Genomic DNA, 18,464 nt, shown 5'->3' with positions numbered 1-18,464 from the left:
CATCTATTTTGCAAATTAAAACACCAAGGTTCTGAGCAGATAAATAATTTTTCCAAGGTCATACAGTTAGAAAGTCACAGAACTAGGATTCTACAATGGGGTAACGTTTTCATATTAAATTATACAATTTTTATTTCTTTACCCTCCACCTCTCACCCCAACCATTAAGCAGTAATTGTTTTCTAGGTGCATGACCTACAGAGGAATAATGGAAACAGTCTAGAACAAAGAAGTTATAGCTCAATTTTGCCTATCCAAACAGACATTTCTAAAGCCTGTGGTAGAAAAAAAAAGAAAGAGAGGCCTGGCTTTCTACTGTAAGAACTAAGCATTTGAATGAGACAAGGATTCTTGCTATACCTCCAAACACTGAGAATTAAGCTTGGAAATTTACAGAATGTACCCAGAACCACCGAGAAGAGAAACTGCAGAATGTGACATACAGGTCATGCTTCCTGAGTTGGGGAGGAACTTGGGAAGATTTGGGGGGATGAGTACTTAAGACATGTTGAGAGCCTGTTCCTTGAACCCCACTTTGGGGCCAACATTCTGATATAGGGGAGTGATGATGTCCACGAGACAGGTGTGGGGAAATTCAAAGCAGATGGGCTTGTTTCCTGCTTTTTAGTACATGGCAAAGAAAGTTTCCGATTCTCCCAGAGATGTCCTGTGTTGGAATGGTGCCAGAACAACATGACCCCAGGAGCTGGATTAGCAGTGGATGTGAGAGCTGTTTAGATGGATGTGTCCCAAGATAGCTTCACAGAGGCCTGCACCCTCCAGAATGGAACAGGGAATGCAGCTAAGACATCCTGGACTCCAAAGGAGGGGCACAGAAGTGCTGAGAGACTTGGGAGCCTGGAAGAGATATAGGGTCAGGACAATGGGGTCTCAAAAAAGCTGGAGGCAAGACTCACCAACATCAGCAGCGAGGCCTGTGTACAGAGATCAAAATCCAGGTGGCTCTAGCGCACTAGAGGGACAAGACTTCAAGGGATACCAGCAAAGACAGAATGACAGCTTGGGGTCTGGGCCACCCTGCCTCATTGCTATTATGTAATTTGAGGTTCCCTCTGAGCCAAAATGTCACTTGGGAAGAACAGAATGGAAGCAGGCACATCGCCTGAAAGATGGAATACTCACACCAAAGAAACCTAGTAACCTTAGCGGAGACTGGGGCTTAGGAGAGAGGAATTTAGGAAAGAGTGAGGTGAGAGTCTAAGCACAGAACTGTCAAGTCATGGAAAAGTTCCCCATGTCACATGTCCCCTGGAGTTGTCTTTGTTTTTCTGCTTTGTCCCTTGGAGGGACTGGTCACAGCAAGCCTGGTGGCCAACCGGCCTGGACATAGTTGGAATGGGACCCTCATCACTGCTGCTCATATTATTTTTGCTTTTTCCTCATTTTATTTGTTTGGCAGATTGGGGGTCAAAAATACTTCAGGGCGTAGTAAGAAATAAAGTCTAAAAGCTAATTAATTTGAAACCATGGTTGTGAGAGTTTGTCTTTGCTGAAGATTTCTGGATATAATCAAACAACTCAGGATAAAGTAGAAAGGATAGGCTCCTTCTCTCAGTGCCCATTGAGTTCTTCCCTAAAACAGGAAGTTTCTCTTCTAGTTATGTTCTGGGGTACCCTCACCAAATTTTTCATTAATGTGTGTAATCTGTGTGTGTGTGTGCATTCGTCAAGACCCAGTGGAACCTGAGTGATGAGAACAACACAGAAACCAGCATACTGAGCAAGTCATAAGGAACAGACCCCTCAGGGGGTGCAGCAGCCACCAAGGTTTTCTACCCACTCGCATTCCAACCCTCTTCTTGGTCCCCTCAGTCCTGACTTTGTTCAGGAATCATGCATACGTGTGCTTCAGGGAACTCTGGTCCCTAGCTAAATCAATCCCTGTAATCCCAGGCCTCTTGCCAGTGATTAGTCTAGTGATGGACTAAATTCTTTGCAATAATACAGAGAGCAATGGCTGCTGAGTAGATCCTGGGAGAGTTTGGGAAGGGCATCTATTCATTTGCCAGGGCTGGTGTAACAAATTACCACAAACTGGGTGGCTTAAGTAACAAAATATATTGTCTCACAGTTCTGGAGGCTGGAAGTCTGAAATCAAGATGTCGGCAGGTCTGGTTCCTTCCTAGGGCTGTGAGGGACAATCTGTTCCAGGCTTCTCTCCTTGGCTTGTAGATGGCCGTCTTCATGCTCACATGGCTTTCTCCCTGTGTCTTCACATTGTCTTCCCTCTGTGTGTTTCTCTGTGTCCAGATGTTCCCTTTTTATAAGTGATAGAAAAGGAGAAGACATAGAGATACAGAGAGGGAGGCCATGTGAAGCCGAGCCAGAGTGAAGTGTTGCAGCTACAAGTCAAGGAATGCCAAAGGCTGCAGCAACCCCAGAAGGCAGGAGAAAGGCATGGAACAGATTCCCCCCTCAGCGCCTCCAGAAGGAACCAACTCTGCTCATACCTTGTTTCAGTTCTGGCCACCAGAACAGTGACAGAAGACACTTCTGTGTTTTAAACCAACCAGTCTGTAGTAATTTGTTATGCCAGCCCTATCGCACAACCTGTGTGGCCAAAAGTGCTGCATTCACACAAACAGAGGCTCCTCTGAATTGGCTGAAACCTGTCATACCTGGAATAAAATCGCCAAAAAGTAACCTGAACGCTGGCTCTCAGCAGACAAGTAGCAGACATGCAGGAGTCACCAGGAAAGCCAGCTCCTGCACAACCAGGATCAGCCACCCGCAGCAGGATGGACGTGCTGGGCGCAGAGCCTGCTGTAGTAGTGATGACTGCTGTCCCTGGGACCTGGGAAAGGAGCCCACGTCTCACAGAAGGCGAAAGCAGACAGAAAGCACTAAAGCACCCAGAGGAGACCAAGAACAGAAACTAGCCCTGGGGCTTCCCTGGTGGCCGCAGTGGTTGCGGGTCTGCCTGCCGGTGCAGGGGACACGGGTTCGTGCCCTGGTTTGGGAGGATCCCGCATGCCGCGGAGCGGCTGGGCCCGTGAGCCACAATTACTGAGCCTGCGCGTCTGGAGCCTGTGCTCCGCCACGAGAGAGACCGCAACAGTGAGAGGCCCGTGCACTGCGATGAGGAGTGGTCCCCGCTTGCCGCGGCTCGAGAAAGCCCTCGCGCAGAAACGAAGACCCAGCACAGCAAGCAAGCAATAAATAAATAAGTAAGTAAGTAAGTAAGTAAATAAATAAATAAATAAATAAAACTAGCCCTGGCTAGTTAGCTGACAATATCACACTTTAGGACAATGGGGCTAGGAAGGTGCCGCTGGTTCTGCTACCTCTGGACACTTAACACTGCACTGTTGTCCCAGTAAATAATTTCTCAGTGGTCCCTTCATCTTTGAATTATTGCACAAGAGTTAAAGCCGCAGGTGGCAGCATCTGACTGGCTGAGCCCAGGTCCCCAGATGCCCATGCTAACTCCTGAGGGATGGAGAGAGAGGCTACCTGTCGGCTCCTGGTTCTGTCGTGGGAGGGAGGCCTTTTCCCACCCAGCCTTATGCAGTGGAAGACTCACCCGACACAGAAATAAAGTTTGGATGCTGAGTAGGCAGAGGAACTAACAAGCATCCCCCACAGTGAAACTACGCAACGGAAACATCAGAAACAAACCCGAGTAGCAGCTGGAACCAGAAATGCGGAGGCCTGCTTCTCAGCTGAAATGGTCTGGGAAGTGAAGGGAAACTTCATTGATTTAGGTAGGAATGACTGTAAATTTGTTTCCATTTCACTGGGCAAGGGCGGACTGAACAATACCTTGTAGGGAGCACTTGAATGAAAAACTTCAGGTTTGGCAAAGCTCCCGAGGCCCCGGACAGCAGACGCAGCTCTCAGAACTCGCGCGGCCCGGGGAGGGGCAGGCGGCTGTGCGCATGCGTACCACGAGGCGTGGACTCGAGGTCCCCCTGCTGGCGCGGATTTTCTCCAACTTCCCTTTCGCTGAGCCTTCAGTGCGCAGGGCTCGCAGTGCCCAGCAGCCTGGGGATTAGCACAAGTGGGCCCAGCTGCAAAGTCTAGCGTGGGTTCCTCAAATAAGAGTGGAGAAGGGGCGGTTAATCAAGAACGCAGTTCTTGGTGGGTCGGGGTGGGGACTGGAAGCTGGCTGTTTTTTCATTTCAGGATGCACACGACACCTCCGGGCTGAAGCAGAGAATTTCTGTGGTCCTGAGGCTGGGTGCAGAGCTGACACTGTGGCTCTCAGGAGTCTGCCCCTTACCCTGATGGCCAGGATAGGGGACAGATGCCTGCTAGACGCTGTGGCCCTGCAGGGCCCTTCCTGGCCCATCTTCTTCCTCCCCCTTTCTCACGCTCCTCCAGCATCTGTCAGCAGAAGAGAGGCTGTTCTCGGCAGGTCTGTTCTCGCCAATTGTGTGACTCATGGCTTTTTGGCCATGTCTTCTTTCTTGCCCAAGACTTGTACATACATATAGCCCGGATGAGCTGAGTTTTATCACTGCTTCCTAGATTTCCCCTGCTTCCCTTCTCCAGCTTGAAAGACCAGAACTTCCTCCCACCTGCTGCCAGGTGTCACGTTAGGGCTTCCTGTGTCTGTGCCACACGTCTTGGAGACATACACAGGATGATATGGAACAAGTGTAGATTGTTGCCTGGGGACTAATTCACTGCTATGCAATGTCAATAAGCCCCTTTGGGGTTGCTGTGAACAGGCCTCCTTGGCTGTGGGTACCATCTAGGGATCACTGGTTAGAGAACAGTGCTTCTGTGGCCACGGTCCCTGGGTCTGACACCCTCATTCATAGGGACAAGCCCAGCCCCAACCAGCCTTCTTAGAAATACAGTTTGGCTGTGAGTTAAAAAAAAAAAAAATCTAGGCCTAATTAAATCCACAAATCTTAAGGGTACAGGAGAGTTTTTATGAATTTATGTCCCTGTGTAACTGCCACCCAGATCCAGATACACATGTGATTGGACTTGAGAGGGTGAGTCAGAGCCAATTCCCCACTGGGGGATGGGGCCGCCTAAGGCAGTGGTTCTTAAACTTTAACATGCATCAGAATCACCTGGAGGACTTGTTATAACACGGATTGCTGGTCCCCACCCCAGAGTTTCTGATTCAGCAGGTGTGAGGTGGGCTGAGAATCTGCATCTCTAACAAGTTCCCAGAAGATGCTGACGCTGTTCTTCAAGGCCACACGTAGAGAACACCACCCCAAGCCAGGATCAAGGATTGCCAGTAAGTGTTAGTTAACCATACAAAGAAGGAAAGTCCATTAGCAGAATAATTTTGATAAAAATGAATCAGCCAGGTGCTTAGCATGTGGTCTTTAAATTCTGGCATTCAGTTGTCTGGCCCAGAACACTTTGATCCAATCTTTGTTTCCAGCAAAGGGGTCACCAAAGTTATAAACATAGATTGCATCAGCACATTACCTCTTGAGACTACTTACCAGGGAATTAATCAGTCCAAAGAGCTCCAAAGAATCGCATGTTTTTTTTTTGGTTTTTTGGTTTTTATTTATTTTTGGCTGCATTGGGTCTTTGTTGCTGCACGCAGGCTTTCTCTAGTTGCAGCGAGCAGGGGCTATTCTTCTTTGTGGTGCAGAGGCTTCTCATTGTGGTGGTTTCTCTTACTGCGGACCACAGGCTCTAGGTGCGTGGGCTTCAGTAGTTGTGGCATGTGGGCTCAGTAGTTGTGGCTAAGGGGCTCTAGAGCGCAGGCTTAGTAGTGGTGGTGCACGGGTTAGTTGCTCCGCGGCATGTGGGATCTTCCCGGACCAGGGCTCAAACCCGTGTCCCCTGCATTGGCAGGCAGATTCTTAACCACTGCACCACCAGGGAAGCCCGGATCATATGCTTTTAAAGTCTAGAAGATTCACTATACCCTTTTACAGTCAGAGAAAGGGTATTGACAAATTGCTCTGAAATCCTCAGAAGGAGATTAACCAGTCAGTATCTACTTTTAGGGCATTTAAAACATTTTTTTTTTTTTTTTTTTGCGGTATGCGGGCCTCTCACTGTCGTGGCCTCTCCCGTTGCGGAGCACAGGCTCCGGACGCGCAGGCGCAGCGGCCATGGCCCACGGGCCCCGCCGCTCTGCGGCATGCGGGATCCTCCCGGACCGGGGCACAAACCCGCGTCCCCTGCATCGGCAGGCGGACTCTCAACCACTGCTCCACCAGGGAAGCCCTAAAACATTTTTTAAAGGAGCACTGTGGCATAATAAGAAATATATATCAATATTTGGTCTTCCTCCCCATTTCCTGACACACAGTTCCTAAAACCCTTGGAAACTCTGGAGAGGGATAAGTATCTTTCGTATGCCCATGAGATGACTGTTACCTGGAGGCCCCTAGAAGGCTTCTGGATGGAACTCCAAGGCATGAGTAGAGGGTTGGAACTTTTAGTTCCACCAACCTCCCCACCCATGACTGGAGAGGGGCTGGAGATGGAATTCAATCACCAGTGGCCAGTGATTTCACCAATCATGCCTACATAGTTAAACTTCCATAAAAAACCCTAAGCCAGGGGTTTGGAGAGCTTCTTGGTTGATGAGAACATTGAGGTGCTGGGAGGGTGACCTAAAGAGAAGGCGTGGAAGCTCTGTGTAAGATCTTGCCCTATGCATCTCTTCCAATTGACTCTTCTTGAGTTGTATCCTTATAATAAACCAATAATGGTAAGTAAAGTGCTGTCCTGAGTTCTGTGAGCCATTCTGCCAAATTATTGAACCTGAGGAGGTGGGATCATGAGAATCCCCTATTAATAGCCAGATGGTTAGTCAAAAGTACAGGTGACAGATAGTCTGGGATTTTGCCTGGGCAGTCCTATAGGGTCTGCATGCTAACTCTGAATAGTTAGGGTCAGAACTGAATTGAATTGTAGGACACCCAGTTGGTGTCTGGAGAGCAGAAGAATAGATTGGTGTAGAGAAACATCCAACACATCTGGTGTCAGAACTGTTGTGATTGGGCTTCCCTGGTGGCACAGTGGTTAAGAATCCACCTGCCAGTGCAGCGGACACGGGTTCGAGCCCTGGTCTGGGAAGATCCCACATGCCGCAGAGAAACTAAGCCTGTGCACCACAACTACTGAGCGTGAGCTCTAGAGCCCACGAGCCACAACTCCTGAAGCCTGGGAGCCTAGAGCCCGTGCTCTGCAACGGGGGAGACCACCGCAATGAGAAGCCCTCACACCACAATGAGGAGTAGCCCCTGCTCACTGCAGCTGGAGAAAGCCCGCGCACAGCAACGAGGACCCAACACAGCCAAAAATAAATAAATTAATTTAAAAAAAATCTTTGAAAAAAAGTGTGATTAAGGACAGCTCAAGCACATTTAATAAATGTGACACCAACCACCTAAAATGTGCATTTTTTGTTTTCATATTCATTTTTCTGAACCTAGAAAGTTTTTCATGACTTTCCATATGTTCCAGATTTTTAAACAATGATTATATATTGCTTTTATCATCAGAAAAAAAACCCTGTCAACAAAAATTCAATTAACTATAAAGAAGAAAAAAGGGAATTTTATTCAAGCCAAACTGAATTATAACTTGGAAAACATTCTCAGAAATCTCTGAAAACTGTTCCACCTGTTAGAAGTCAAAGGCATAGTCATATACATTTTTGAGACAAAGGATCGTACATCAAAATGACACACTGATATTTTACATAAAGGTCACCAAGGATACATAGTCCAGGTAAGCTTGTAAAAAGTGAGCAGCAAGTCACCATGACCCCCTACAGAGCTGGGAAAGAACACTATTCTTTTAAGAAGTTACATTGCTAGCCTCAGAACAAAGAAAAAAAATTGATCTTTATGGTTGAGCAGACACTCCCATCTTTGAGGTGCTCTGGTTAATGTGTAATGCAGATGCACACTGCACATTAGGGAGAGAGGAGGCCCAAACAAACACACAGAGAGAATCTTATGTTTACTTTTTTTCCTGTCCTGCCTTAAAATATAAATTTCATTTCATCACCCCCAGACAAAAAATTTCCAGGGAAAGCAACAATAGAGATCCCAGGAGTTTAAATGATTCACTGACTGACACCTCTTGCTGCCTCTATTTGGATAAACAGCTGTATTTAAGAATTTCTGTGTTACAAGACATTTACTTTTCTTCCTACAAACATATATATATCGAAGTGTCCATGGGCTGTTTCTCAGTGCTATTTGAATCTACAATGTAGAAGAAATAGATTTGTAAACAATAATCGTTTCTTTAAATACACCTTTACTGGAGTATAATTGCTTTACAATGTTGTGTTAGTTTCTGCTGTATAACACAGTGAATCAGCTATATGTATACCTAGATCCCTATATCCCCTCCCTCTTGAGCCTCCCTCCCACCCTCCCTATCCCACCCCTCTAGGTGGTCACAAAGCACCGAGTTGATTAGTCTTTTAATATACTATCTTTCTATAGATTTTTCTTTTTGAAAAAGCAGCATGGAGCTAGAGCAGTGTTTAGATATAGAATGAAGGCTTTTGTGTTTTTTTGGTTTTTGGGGTTTTTTTTGCGGTACACGGGCCTCTCACTGTTGTGGCCTCTCCAGTTGCGGAGCACAGGCTCCGGACGTGCAGGCTCAGCGGCCATGGCTCACGGGCCCAGCCGCTCCGCGGCATGTGGGATCTTCCCGGACCGGGGCACAAACCCGTGTCCCCTGCATCGGCAGGCGGACTCTCAACCACTGCGCCACCAGGGAAGCCCTGTGTGTTTTGTTTTGTTTTGTTTTTTAAAGAAAAAGTAAATCACCACTTTCACTGTGGAGTAATTCTGGTCCCCCTGGTTCATTTTAATCCCCTGTGTTTACTTAGCGTGGGCTCTGCTAGCCAGTAGTTGCTCTGTGAGCAAACATTCTGGCAACTTTTTCTTTAGAAAGAAACGCACTTGCAGACAGGACCTGCACAATCAACCCTGTCTAACGGGCCTCCAGGGCTGAAAAGGAAGTGACCAAAGTGAGAAACTACACTCAGGTGGATTCGCAAGTCCTCACCTTAACATCACACTCGGTGGGGGGCTTCCTCTGGGTCCTTCCGAGGCTGTGGCCACGAGCGTCAGCGGCGGGGAAAGCAGACTCCTTGCTAACCACATGTCATGGTCCTGAAGACAGGACCAGCTGGGGGCAATCTGCCGTGATGGGCAGGCGTGGCTCCTCCCACTCCCATTAGGGCAAAAGGCAACCAATGTATGCAGCTGCTTCTACTTTTCCAAAGTCGCAACTCATCGGTCGAGTGTTTGATCTCCTTTAAATCTAAAAAATAAAGTTAAAAAAAAAAGAGGCATGTTTTTTCAGAATGTGAAATGAAACAGCGTATTTATGGATGACCCATCCCTCCTTGGGTTCTTTGTTAATACGTCCCTAAACTCACGTTCGCCCGGCTCCTCTCAGGGTCAGGGGCTTGTGGCTTTGCAAGGCGGCGCTCTCCATCACTAGACAGCTCTCCTGGCTAAAGAGCACGTACTCACTCTGAGCTGGGGTCTGCCACCGGTGCCTTCCCCCGCCCCACAGGCTTTCGGAGCAAGCCAGATGAAGTCCCACCCCTCCGACCCCTCCGCCACAGGACAGCACTTCCAGTCTCTGTTATTTCATTTTCTCTGAGTCTCCTGTTATTCAGAGCAAGCATTTTGAAGGCTCTCAACTGTTCTTCAAATTCTCGGGTTGCTACATGCCTCACTTCGGGCTCGCTCTCCACCAGACGCTCTCCAGCCTGTTCAAGTGCTGAATCTGTACTCCTACTTGAACGCTGAACGAAGACCCAAACATTGTAATCTTCCTTAGACGCTCTCCAGCCTGTTCAAGTGCTGAATCTGTACTCCTACTTGAACGCTGAACGAAGACCCAAACATTGTAATCTTCCTTAATTGACACTGCTGCTAGCAAGGCTGTCTAATCTTTGAAAGTTTTATGACAGCCTTGCCGTTCTTCTAGCTCAAAACGAGCTTGTGGTCAGCTAACCCCACGCCACTCCCCAAACTCAGGGTCTGTATTACATGAACGTCTGTTAAACCACCTGTGTTTAATTACTTGAGCCAGAGTAAGGGACTTTCTATATGCCTGGTTAAATAGTAAAAAACGGATTCTCAGGGAAAGTAGCCATTTCATCTAAGATTCCAACTAGTAACTGAGGTGTTAGCATATTATTCCTTGAGAGCACATCAACATCTTTTTCATTCCTGACTGTATCATTCAAAAGACTGTCAGCATCAAAACAAAACAAAAAATTTTTAAAAACACTTGCATGTATCAGGCATTGTTTAAACGCTTTTTGTAAGTTAACTAATTCAATCCTCATAACCACTTTATGAGATAGGTCCTATTATCATCCACATTTTAGGGTTGAAGAAGCTGAGACACAGAGAAATTAATAACTTGCCCAAGGTCACAGAGTTGATACATGGCAGAGCTGGGATTCACATCCAGGCAGTCTGGCTTCAGGAGAGGTGTGCTTAACCACTGTGCCGCGCAAAGAAACATTTCCACTTTTCTGTCATCTACAGATTTATAAAAATGTCTTGGATTTTAAGAATGTAGTAATTTATTTACTCAGCACTTGCTGACTCCCAGGCTTTATGCTTGGCACTTGATACACATATACAGAACAGACAAAGGGGAGGTTGGGCACAGGGTGATTTCAGTCATAAGTGACAGAAAGCTGGCTCAGGCCAGCCAAAAGGGAGGGTCTTTTGGCTCATAAATCCAAAGTGTAAGAGGAGGAGATCTTGGTTTACAGGTGATAGGATCTAGAGGCAGAGTGGTTAGAGGATGGGTAGGATTTGTTCCCAATAGAAGATGAGAAGCAGCCAACCAGGCAGAAGTAAACAAGAGCCACCTGTAGCAGATGGAGGTCCTTGGTTACAAGCAACAGAGGCCTATTCTAGCTACCTCAAAGGCAAAGGAAGTCTTAGAAGGCATGGGGTAGCTTTTAAAATTATAAAATCAACTGAAGATCCAGGCTCACCACTAACAGGAACTACGGCAGCTCGAGGGATCCCAGTAGCATGAGATTAACTGATACGCATCTTCCCTAGATGAATCTGCACCAATCTTTTTTTTTCCCTTCACGTCTCTCCACTCAAGATTAATGAGATTAATGAGATATCTCTGCACACCAATGGCTAAAATTAAAAAGACTGTACCACATGTTGATAAGCATGTGGAGGGATAGGAACTCTCATACACTATTGGTGAGAGTGTAAGATTGCACAACCACTTTGCAAAAGAGTTTGGGTTTTTTTTTTTTTTGACTGTTGGGTCTTTGTTGCTGTGTGCGGGCTTTCTCTAGTTGCGGCGAGTGGGGGCTGCTCTTCGTTCTGGAGTGCGGGTTTCTCACTGCGGTGGCTTCTCTTGCTGCGGAGCTCGGGCTCTAGGCCTGTGAGCTTCAGTAGTTGTGGCTCTAGAGTGCAGGCTCAGTAGTTGTGGCGCACGGGCTTAGTTGCTCCCCGGCATGTCGGATCTTCCTGGACCAGGGCTCGAACCCATGTCCCCTGCATTGGCAGGTAGAGCCTTAACCACTGCGCCACCAGGGAAGCCCTAAGAGTCTCGTTATTAAAAAGTTAAACATGCATCTATCATCTGATCCAACCACTCCACTCCTAAGCATTTACCCAAGAGAAATGGAAGCATGTGTGTCTACTAAGACTTGTATACAAATGTTGCTAGCACTTTGCTCATAATCACCCCAAACTGGAAACAACCCCAAAACCCATCAAAAAGTGAATGGATAAACAAACTGGAGTATTCATTCGATGGACTGCTACTCAGCAAGAAAAAGGAACAAGCTGTTGATGCACGCGACATGGATAAATCTAAAATAATTACGCTGAATAAAAGGAGGCAGTCAAAAAAAGTTGCACTGTGTATTATTCAATTTATATAAAATTCTAAAAAAATGCAAACAAATTTATAGTGACAGAAAGGAGATCAGTAGTTTTCCAGAGGGAGGAGCTAGAAGAAGAAATTACAAAGGAGAAGAAGAAAACTTTTTGAGGATGATGGATATGTTTATTTTCTTGATTGTGGTGATGGTTTCACAAGTATATACCTATGTCTAAATGCAGCAAAGTATACATTTTAAATCTGTACAGTTTATCATATGTTAATTATACCTCAAAAAAGCTGTTAACAACGTTCTCTACAAAGTCTCCACTAAAGATTGGAGAAGAGATGATAATTCCCCTCCTCTCCCAAACACCACTATTGGATAAATTATTAAATGTACGCTAATTTCTTAACGTGTCTTTGGTAAGTTAGTCTTTGGCGGTGTTGGTTATAGTGGATGCGAAATGCCTTGGGGGAATACAGCATTTTATTAATGGTTTCATACAGCCCAACACATTTGTACACAGGAAACTAGTAAATTAGTAAATCAGAATTTTTAGATTTGTAGGAACATTAGAAATTATCTAGTTCAACTGTGACGTTTAGTAAGTGAAAAAAATTCAGATTCAAAGAAAGAATTTGCCTTTAGTTATTTGTCTAGTTTAAAAAATCATGATACAATTAATTAATTTAAAATTTATCTTACTGGGCAAATGATAATCCCCCTCAAAATAAATACTAATAATAATCTTGCCAGATGTTTTCATTTGTTTGGCTTGTTTCTGCTTCTTCAATAGTCTTTGATTTATCCAATCTAGAGACACTCCTTTTCACAGAAAAAAAGCATGGGAAAGATGTGGCAGTCACTTGACTGCCTTTCTGAATTCAACTGTTTCTCCACCAAGGTCTGGAGAAGATACATGCCTTTCTGTGTATTGTGATGAAATCTATGCCATCCTGCTCCATGCTGCTCGGTCCTGCCTGGGATAGGAATCATCCCTTTGTCCAGCATATCCCACCTGTTAGTCACTCAGGAGCTGGCTCACTTACCAGATCAACTGTTGGGACATCGCAGTGCTTGTGTCCAGGTCTCCCTTATCTTCCTTAATAAGGTCCCAAAATGCAAAGGATGCTGGCAATTTGGATATGTCAAAGAGAAGCCATAAAATGCTTCCTTTAGGGGCTTCCCTGGTGGCGCAGTGGTTGAGAGTCCGCCTGCCAATGCAGGGGACACGGGTTCGTGCCCCGGTCCGGGAGGATCCCACATGCCGCGGAGCGGCTGGGCCCATGAGGCATGGCCACTGAGCCTGCGCATCCGGAGCCTGTGCTCCACAACGGGAGAGGCCACAACAGTGAGAGGCCCGCGTACCGCAAAAAAAAAAAAAAAAAAAAAAAAAAATGCTTCCTTTAAGTGAAAAGGTAGACGTTCTCAACTTAATAGAGAAAAAAAATCATATGCTGAGGTTGCTAAGATCTATGCTAAGAAGGAAAAAAAGAAAAAAGAAATTTATGCCAGTTTTGCTGTTGCACCTCAGACTGCAAAGTTACAGCCACAGTGTGTGATCGGTGCTAAGATAAGATGGAAAAAGCATTAAATTCATGCAATAAGATATTTTAAGAGAGAGACTACATTCACATTACTTTTATTACAGTATATTGTTATAATTGTTCTATTTTATTATTGGTTATTGTTCATCTCTGAATGTGCATAATTTATAAAACTTTATCTTAGGTATGTATGTGTAGGAGAAAACCCAGTATATATAGGATTCAGTACTACCCGCAGTTACAAGTATTCACTGCGGTCCTGGACCATATACCCTGAGGATGGTTGGCCGGGAAGGGGGGCCGGCAGCGGGGCGGGGAACTGTAGTCTTTTCTTTACACAGCAGCCAGAGGGCGCCTTTTGAATCATAAGTTGAAATGTGTCACTCCTGTCCTCCAATCTCTCTAGTGGCTCTCCATCTTGTCTAGAGGAAGCCACAATCCCTAGGGCCACGTAGAAGCTCCCATTACCTCATTAACCACATGTCCTCTCACTCTCCTCTTTGCCCCTCCCACCTTCCCTGCTCCAGCCTCTGACCTGGTTGTTTGAACATACAAGTATTATCCAACCTCCAGAACTTGCTGTTCCCTCTGCCAAAAATGCTCTTCCCCCAGACATCCCCATGCCTTGTTTCTTCACCGCCTCCAAGTCTTTGCTGAAAAGTCACCATGTCGGTGGATGGCTTCCCTGACCACTGTACTTGAAATGGACACCCTTACCCCCTGCACTGTCTGCCCCTTTCCCCTGTTTTCTATGTCTCTGTAGCACCTAACCACTTTCTGGTATACAATACAACTTACTCACTTATTTTGTTAATTGGCTATCTTTTCATACCTAGAATGCAAGCTTCATGAGGGATTTATCCTCAGCCCTCAGTACATAGCAGGGCACATAGCAGGCACTCAATAAACATCTGTTGAATAAGTGAATAAAAAGAGAATATCAGTGTTGTGCAGAGTCTGGGAAATGATTGCTTCCATATACTATTGATGAAACTGTAAGTGATGCAATGTTTCTGAAGAATGATGTGGCAATAGGGATCAAAAGTCTTAAAAATGTGTATCTCTTGTGTAACATTAACTTTACTTCTAGAAATTTATCATAAAGAAATAATATATTAGTTAGAACCCTTTTGGTTACAAAAACCAAGAAACCACTTCTAGGTCAAATAATAATAGTGGAGTGATTTATTACAAGGATGAAAGGGAGAATGTGTTATGTGGAATGTTTAGACATCTCTGCCACACCCGCTGTCTTAAGTTAGGCTCCCCAGGAAACAGATGGATATAGGGATTTGCATGCAGAGAGTTTAGCAGACGGTGCTCTTTGAATCAATACCTGTAAGGGAGTGAGGAAAGGAAGACTGGGCAGAGGGCAAAGTTGAACTGTGAAGTTATAATCAATGCCACAGTCAATGCCATGAGAGCTCTGGAGTTGTCCCATATTGAGGCAAGGAGCCCAGGCCTTTATAGCCACATATCAACCAATCATTGGATGTAGGCTGCCCCTATGTGGGGAAGGTGTGTGACCTTGGTCCAAGCAGCTCTTTTAGTCCAAGGACAGGTCCTGGAATTGACTCAGCTCTGAGCCATCAGCAACAGACATTCCTGGCATCTGAGGGAACGGGTACTGCACTCCTGATGGGAAGGATCTGGTCAGCACACCACAGCATCTACTCTACCTACAGAATTTAAAGAAAGTTTATGTTCTTCCAAGACTTAGAATAATTGGAACCAGACACGTGGATGCTGTCAGGGTCTCTCTTATCTTTTTTTTTTTTAATGCAACTCTTAAATGCTGTACTGTTTTTTGTTTCTTATTCTACACAGTCAAAGATTATTTCCAGCAGCCCCTAATTGAAACATTTTAGCTTCATCCTCAGAGAGAGGGTAATTGTGAATGACCCAGCTTGGGTTGGTGTTCATCCATAGACCTACCAAACGGCTATGGTAGAGGGTAAAGTCACACGGTACTAACATGTTGTAACCATTTGCATTCGAGGAGGCAGAGAATGGGGTAAATCCATGCTTGCATGTGCCGCATCTATAAAGTCACAGAAAAACATTTTCACAGAATATAAACAAAAATGTGACTATTTTTTGCTAGTGGAATTAACAATGGTTTCTCTTTCCTCTTTTTCTTTTTGCATATATATCTTTGTAATTGTTATATGTAGAAAAACAATATTTTTGTAACTGAAATATTTTTTAAAAGGAAAAAGTAGGCACCTGTCTCTGGCCCTCTGTACAAAAAATGCCACTAGGTGTAGGATATAGAAAGACCTCATATAAAGTAAGATTTTCTGAGAACTGGTATGAAAAAAATCTGGCTTGACTTTGCAAAGCTTATTCCACTGAACTGCAAACAAATGAAACATGGAAAAGCCAAATATTCAGCAGTTACAATTAACCTTCTTACCTTCTGGTGCTCCTTAATCCTCTATCATGAGTCTATGCTGTAAGTGCAAACTTTAAACAAAAACTTCCATTTGCTTTTGCCAAAATACAGCGTGGAGCACGGCAGTGTACACCATTGACCAGAATGTCATCAATATCCTAGCATGCTCTCCACTAAGAGGGCCAGCATGGAGGAAGCCCATTTGAAATCATTGTACTAGCTTTTATATTTACATTAATATATGCAACTGACGTTTGCTGAGTATCTATGTGTTGGGAAATATAAAGAAAAACATAACAGAACCCTACTCTTAATGAACTAAGGATCCAGTGGGTAGAAAGGTAGAATATGTGTATGTGTGTATGTGTGTCTGTCTGTGTATTATTCTCAAATATATATTCACAAGTACATATTTTATATATTTGCATATATATATTCAAATAATTATAAGAAAATGTAAAGTGATTTTAGACACACACTTGAACTTAAAGCACAGAGTTCTCTGGAAGTAAGGATTGTTACTTCTGGTTGGGGTGACTTCATAGAGAATTTCAGTTTAAATGATTGTTTTGAGACCTCAGCTGAACAATTTCATTTTATATATATATATATATAAAATATATATATCATTATATATATTACTATTATTGTATTTAATGTATCATTATATATTTTAACATTTATATATATATATATATATATATATATATATACACACACACACACGCACACACACAGGTTTTGCTTTCACCAAGCACTGTATTAGCATATCTCTATACTGCCATGGGCTACACACACTTGAAAACCAATAGGAAGCCCTAAAGAACTGGCATTAAATATGTTCAATTAAATGAATCTCTAACTCCCAATTTTGGGGGAGGAAAAGGACGCGTGCAGTTTCCAGGCCCTGAGGGTCTGGATGGCCGGGAAGGACCATAGAATGTACATGCAGTGCAGCCCCACCCCCTCACTCTAAGAGATGCCTGAGTCTGACCCTGATTACAGTAAGACGAGCAAACACCACTCCTTCCCTGAAGGAGATTATATCGTTAAAAAAAGGAAAAAACAGCTGGAGAAGTCAATTAGTCATCTTGTGACATCAAGTAATGGGATAAAAATGTGTGTTGAATGGTAGAAAGCCGAATGTTTCCCATTATAGTTTTTGGGGAAAAGGCTTTTTAGACTAAAGGGAGACTTCGGTTGAAATTGGAGGGACAAATTTACCTTAGTGCTCTGAGACTGGAAAGGGGTGGAGAACACAGAGGCAGGGTCAAGCTGAGTGAAGACCGGGTATGAGAGCTTTTTCTCATTCTGGATGTTTTCTTCTCTTTGTTAGGACTAGCACTTTATTTCACCCTGTCTCTGGAGGTTATCTTTCTCCAATTTGCATTGTTCCTCAGAAGAAACACAGGAAACACAGGAAGACATACCCTAAGACAGCTGGTTTCCCTTAACAGCTTAAAAGGTACTGGGCACTTCCAATGTTTTTAAAGCCTAGGAATCAGGCTAACACAAGCCCAGAAAATAAGGAGTATTAACGAAGTCACTCATCGCTACAATCAACACTCAACGGGAAGTTGGTTTTTCTACCTCAGGTTGCAATTTTAAAATCTTGTCAGTAAAATAAATTTCTTCCTGGCACTCATCTTCTGAAGAACCTATTATACTTCGACCCCTTGCAATTCCTGGGCGAGGAGTGTCTGGGCACTGTGGTGGCACTGATTGGTCCCATGACAGGAAAGTTCTAAGGACCTTTTCCCCTTCCTCTTCCTCTCTCTCCTGCTTAGCCATCTGTCTCCCCACAGAGATTTGATGACAAGAACTACAAGTTCACCCACCTCCAGCATTTAAAAAATTTAACCCCACTCTAATTCAATAATATTTCTTTTATTTAGTCTGCCCCTAATACATATTAAACACATATCAAAAAACACTTTGCAAAATACTGAGTTCATAACAGATGTTTTGTTAATACAGGTTGTTTGCTTTATTAGTTGGATTTCATCTCTTTGTATATCTGAGCTCCTGGTACCTTATTATTATCAATATTTTATCAAATGGATAAATGTTTAATTTCTAATTGGAACCTCAACTCTAAACTCAATTTTTTTAATAGCAAAATATTTGTTTAGGCTAATTTTTAGGAGAATTTTACAATAAAGGGTCCTCAATGGGCAAACTATACCAATGTTTATTAATATGCCAATAATCAAAATGTGTCTGTGGCTAGAACTTTTTATAGAGAAAGGTGTTCCAGTTACCCAAGCATTGGAGTTCTGAACTGGGAGTCCTGGATTCCAAGATCTATCCCACGTGGTTTCTGTGAGGTTCAAATGAGAAAATGTATGCAAAAGTATTTCACACAGTTCCTGGTACTCATTTTAAGCTGGGGATGAAATTTATTAGAATTTTGTCTTGCCATCTCCTCTTTTAATGAAAAGGCCAGATTTCTATCCTTTTTTGTGGTGCAGAATCAAGATAATGAGCAGAGAAAGACTAGAACTAAAAGGCAAGAGGGCAGGGAAGTAGATTCTTGCTTGCTGGGCCAGTTCCTGGATTCCCTGTATAGTGAAGAATTTAGGTACCAGTTGAAGGTTAAGAAAATAAACAGAAACCAGAGAGATCAAATTGTATAATAGAAAATAGGAATAGGGGAGAGCACAGGAAGGCCATGGAGACTGAGGAGTGGGAGAGAATTTGGGAGGTT

The sequence above is a fragment of the Hyperoodon ampullatus genome (assembly GCF_949752795.1).
Source record: "Hyperoodon ampullatus genome assembly, chromosome: 8".
NCBI lineage: Eukaryota > Metazoa > Chordata > Mammalia > Artiodactyla > Ziphiidae > Hyperoodon > Hyperoodon ampullatus.
Note: the sequence above shows the minus strand (reverse complement) of the source record.